Consider the following 6,000-nt stretch of genomic DNA (forward strand, 5'->3'; position numbering starts at 1 on the left):
TTGAATATTTTGAATTAAAAACAGCTATTAAAAATCCATGTGGAGATATTGAGGAGGCAGTTGAATATGTATCTAGAGTTCAGAGAAGAAGTTTGGATTGGAGATACTAATTGGTAATAAACAGCATATAAATGAGACTGGATGAAGTAATCAGGAATGTGAATATAAACTGAGAAAAGAACAAATAGGAGAAACTTGGGTAACACTAGCATTAAGAAGTAGAAAAGAGAAGAAACCAATAAAGGAGAAAGAAAACAATAAAGAAAGAAAGTAATCAGTGAGGTAGGAGAAAATGAAGAAAACATGAGTTCCTGGAATCCAAATGAAGAAATATTATTGAAACTGAAGAAATAGTCAGCTATATCAAATGCTGCTGATTGGCCAAGCAAAATGAAGATTGAGACTTGACCATTTAATGTAGAAACTTGCATAACAATTATATCATTGAGCATAGTTTCCACAGTATTGTGTCATGAAAGTTTGATTAGATAATTCTTTTCAGGAATTTTGTTGCAAAAGGGAACAGTGAAAAAGTGGTAGCTGTTTAAAGAATTAGTGTTTAGAATTTTTTTGTTTGCAATGTAAGAGAGAAAGCATGCATAAAACTATCTTGTCATATTAATTCCCAAGATTCTCCCACCCCCATTATTTTGTCCTCACTTATCTTCTCACCACTTTATAGATCCTATCAGTTACTAAACACTGTTGTTTCTACCTCCTTAATATAATGCAAATAAAGTAATTTTTCTCAAGCCCCTATAGTCCACTATGTCCCACACCCCCAGGATTACTCTAACACTATGAATATAATCCCTCCGCCTATACCTTCCAGTTTTGCCTTCCTTCCATTCAATCTCCAAACCACTCCTGAGTAAATTATTTTATTGCAATACAACTCTGATTATGTTATTCTCTTGTTTTAAACACTCTGATGACTGTTCACCATCTACAAGATAGGTACAAGATTTTATCTTTCTCTAAGGAAAATCTAATTATGTTACTTCTTGCTTAAAAGCAAGACAATGACTATTCATCATCTACTTGATAAAATCTAATCCCTTTAATTCTGCATCTCATGTCTTTAAAAAAATCTGGCTCCTTTTTATCCTTCAATTCACCCTCTACTTAATCCTATAAGCAGCTTGAGGGCAGGAATTTTTCTGCTTGTTCAGGATGGTATTTTAAGACCATCAAACAGGTTCTTGCAGTTTGGGTGCAGCTGTGCTGCTCAGGCTCCAGATCCCAGTGCCAGGCCCAGTGTCTCCGCACACGGCCGCCATATTGAACTGAGGTGTCCTGCACAGTGCTTCTGCACATGTGTCCTCCAAGTGAAAGTGTCAGCACAGCCATTTCTCACCAGGAACTCTGTCTGAAGTGCTGGTTGCAAGGCTTCTGGATGCAGCATCCTATGAGCAAGTGAAAGACTGAACACAAAGGAAAAGGAAAAAAAAATTCTGCGTACAGGGAGGAGTCAAGATGGTGGACTAGAAGGACATGGAATTCTCCTCTCTTCACAAGTACCTCAAGAATACATATACAAATGGAACAGTTCTCACAGAGCACCTGGTGATCACTAGCAGAAGACCTCAGACACCTAAAAGGACAAGAAAAGTCTCCACACAACCAGGTAGGATGAAAAAAAGAAAAAAAGAAAAGAGGAAATGATAAGGGACCAGCAGCCCTAGTGGGGAGCTGAAGGTGAGGAGAGGTTCTTGCACTCAGAAAATCAGGGAAATCAGCTGGGGCAGAAAAGGACCTTTGCGAGATCAGAGGGGAATGCAGCAACTAGTCTTTGGAAGAAAGGACAAAGTAAGAACTGTGTGCACAGTCCTTGCCACAGGCCTGCACATCTGAGCCTGAGTCATGTGTCTCCTGGTGCAGAGAGAGGCTGGGTGCTGGAAAGTGGGGTTTGGAGAGAAGACCCAGGGAGGGGACAGCTGTTGGCTGTGAAGAGACAGCCTGAAGGGACAGGATTAAGGAGCTCCACAACTGGGAAAGTTTGTGGAAGAATCACAGGCCACCACAGAAGCAAGGTGCCATTGTTGAGTGGTGCACAAGGGGTGGGGCCGACATTGCAACCCACCTTCCCCACCCACTGGCCCCTGCCTTTGTGGGCACTGGGAGGGCACCCATCTGAGCAGGCTCGCCCACCCCTCAAGCCAAGGCCTACTCTGCCCATGCTGGCCCCAGGGTCCTGAGTACTGCCACTGCCAAAGCCTCCTTTGGCTATATAGACCCCAGTGGGCTTGCATGCGATGCCCATGCCAAAGCCTCCTTGGGAATTAGCCACAGCCAGAGACAGGAATCCACCAATGCTGGCAAGGGCTGATTGCTAAAGCATGGGGTTAGGAGAGCAAATCCAGGGGAGGGGACCACTGTTGGCTGCACAGAGACAACCTAAGGGGACATGAGTGAGGGGCTCCACAGCTGGGAATGCTCCTACAGGAAGCATGGTCTGTTTTGGAAATGAAACACCATTGCTGAGTGGTGTACAAGCTGTGGAGCTGCCACAGCAGACTCTCTTCCCACATGCCAGCCCCTGCCTTCACGGGCTCTGGGAGGGACTACCACCAGAGTGAGGGTGCCCCAGTCTGTTGCAACTTCCTGCTGGTCTCTGCCACCACAGGCACTTCACACATGCCCAGTTGTGGATACCTTATCCCTCCCTGGTCTGAGTGAGTAAACATACCCCAATCAGCTGCTGCTTTCACCCCCTATTGCCTGGGAACAGACTGCTGACTGTGGCCCACACATAGAGGTGGAGCCAAAACCAAAGCTGAGCCCCAAGTACTGTATGACTAAAGAAGAGCAACAGAAATCTCTCTGTGCAACAGCAAAATCCATGGATTAAATCCCCATGATTGGCTTGGTAAACCCTGTGTCTGTGTAGTATCTGAATGGACTAGTGTTCCCACAACTGAGACCAGTCTACCTTTAGCAGCTGTGGACTTTGGGGGCAAGTACACTCGGGAGCTGGGCCATGTTAGAGTCTGAGCTGTCCCCACAGTGCCAACAGTGGGTCCAGAGACCGATCTAGAGGTATGGAGGGTCTCCTGGGAAGTCATGGGTTAGCTGTGGTTCACTGTGGGGGCAAGGACACTGACAGCAGAGGCCCCCGGAAAATATTATTGTTATTTGTTTCATTTTGTTCTGTTGTTGTTTTATTTATTTTTATTTTTTATGTTTTATTTTCTTTTATTAAAAAAATTAATATATTTTTTATTTTTCTATATTTATTTTACTTTTCTGTTGTTTTGTGATTTTTCTTGTTTTTGTTTTGTTTTGATCTTTTTTGATCATTTTTGTGTGTTTGTTTCATGCTTTCGTTGCTTTTTTTAAGTTTGCTTTTTGTTTTTGTTAGTTTTGTTTTTATTTTTTGTGTTCATTTTGAGGGTCTTTTGTTTGTTTGGTTGTTCTCTTGCTTTTTGTTTTCATTGTTATTTTTTTGGTTTGGTTTTGCTTTTATCATTTGTCCTGGGTTTTGTCTGTTTGTTTTCTTTCCTTTTTTTTTTAATTGTTGCTATTTGTTTGTTTTTGCTTTTGCTATTGGTCTTGGGTTTTGTTTGTCTGTTTGTTTTCTTTACCTTTCTTTTTTTTTTTCTGGCCCTGCTGCTCAGCTTTCAGGGTCTTGGTTCCCCAGCCAGGGGTTGGGACTGAGCCTCCAGAGTGAGAGCGCTGAGTCCAAGATGCTGGACCACCAGAGAATTCCCAGCCCCAGGGAATATTAATTGGCGGGAGCTCTCCCAGAGGTCTCCATCTCATCACCAAGACCTAGCTCCACCCAGCTGCCTGCAGGCTCCAGTACTGGACACCTCATGCCAAACAACCAGCAAGACAGGAACACAGCCCCATCTATCAGCAGAAAGTCTGCCTAAAGTCATACTAAGCTCACAGACACCCTAAAAAACACACCCCCTAAAGCGGCCCTGCCCATCAAAGGGAAAAGACTCAGCTCCATCTAACAGAGCACAGCCACCAGTGCCTCCCACCAGGAAGCCCACACAAGCCCCTGGACCAACCTTAAACACGAGGAGGCAGACACCAGAAGCAAGAGGAACTACAACCCTGCAGCAGGCAGAAAGGAGATCTCACACACACACATGCACACGCACACATACACACATACACGGTAAGCCAGACAAAATGAAATGACAAAGAAACATGTTGCAGACAAAGGAGCAAGGTAAAAATCCACAAGACCAAATAAATGAAGACAAAATAAGCAATCTGCCTGAAAAAGAATTCAGAGTAATTATAGTAAAATGACCCAAGATACTGGAAATAGAGTGGAGGCACAGACTGAGAAGATACAAGAAATGTTTAACAAGGACCTAGAAGAACTAAAGAACAAACAGTGATGAAAAATACAATAACTGAAATGATAAATACACTAGAAGGAATCAGTATCAGAATAACTGAGGCAGAAAAGGGAATAAGTGAGCTGGAAGACAGAATGGTGGAAATCACTGCCACAGAACAGAATAAAGAATGAAAAAAAATGAGGACAGTTTCAAAGACCTCTGGGACAACATTAAACACACCAACACTCAAATTATAGGGGTCTCAGAAGAAGAGAAAGAGAAAAGGTGTGAGAAAATATTTGAAGAGATTATAGACGAAAACTTCCTTAACATGGGAAAGGAAATAGTCACCCAAGTCCAAGAAGCACAAAGAGTCCCATACAGGATAAACCCAAGGAGAAACATGTGGAGACACATATTAATCAAACTAACAAAAATTAAATACAAAGAAAAATATTAAAAGCAGCAAGGGAAAAGCAGCAAATAATGTACAAGGGAATCTCCATAATGTTATCAGCTGATTTTTTTCAGCCAGAAACTCTGTAGGCAGAAGGGAATAGCATGATATATTTAAAGCGATGAAAGGGAAAAACCTACAGCCAAGATTACTCTGTCCAGTGAGGATTTCATTCAGATTTGACAAAGAAATCAGAAGCTTTACAGACAAGCAACAGCTAAGAGAATTCAGCACTACCAAACCAGCTTTACAACAAATGCTAAAGGAAATTCTCTAGGTGGGAAACACAAGAGAAGAAAAACACCCACAAAAACAAACCCCAAACAATTAAGAAAATGGTAATAGGAACATACATATCAATAATTACTTTAAATGTAAATGGATTAAATGCTCCAACCAAAAAACCCAGACTGGCTGAATAGACACACAAACAGGACCCATATATATGCTGTCTACAAGAGACCCACTTCAGACCTAGGGACACATACAGACTGAAAGTGAGGGGATGGAAAAAGATATTCCATGCAAATGGAAATTTAAAGAAAGCTGGAGTAGCTATACTCATATCAGACAAAAGAGACTTTAAAATAAAGACTATTACAAGAAACAAGGAAGGACACTACATAATTGAGGGATCAATCCAAGAAGAAGATATAACAATTGTAAATATTTATGCACCCAACATAGGAGTACCTCAATACATAAGGCAAATGTTAACAGCCGTAAAAGGGGAAATCTACAGTATCACAATAATAGTGGGGGACTTTAACATCCCAGTTACACCAATGGACAGATCATCCAGATGGATAATTAATAAGGAAATACAAGCCTTAAATGACACATTAGATGAGATAGACTTAATTGATATTTATAGGCCATTCCACTTGAAAGCAGCAGAATACACTTTCTTCTGAAGTGCACACAGAACATTCTCCAGGATAGATCACATCTTGTGTCACAGATCAAGTCTCGGTAAATTTAAGAAAATTGATATCATATCAAGCATCTTTTCTGAGCACAACACTATGACATTAGAAATCAATTAAAGGAAAAAAATGTAAAAAACACAAACACATTGAGGTTAAACAATTTGCTACTAAATAACCAATGGATCACTGAAGAAATCAAAAAATACCTAAAAACAAATGACAATGAAAGCACAATGACCTAAAAGCTATGGATGCAGCAAAAGCAGTTCTAAAAGGGAATTTTATAGCAATACAATCCTACTTCAAGAAACAA

This window comes from Tursiops truncatus, chromosome 1, assembly GCF_011762595.2.
Source record: "Tursiops truncatus isolate mTurTru1 chromosome 1, mTurTru1.mat.Y, whole genome shotgun sequence".
Classification (NCBI taxonomy): Eukaryota; Metazoa; Chordata; class Mammalia; order Artiodactyla; family Delphinidae; genus Tursiops; species Tursiops truncatus.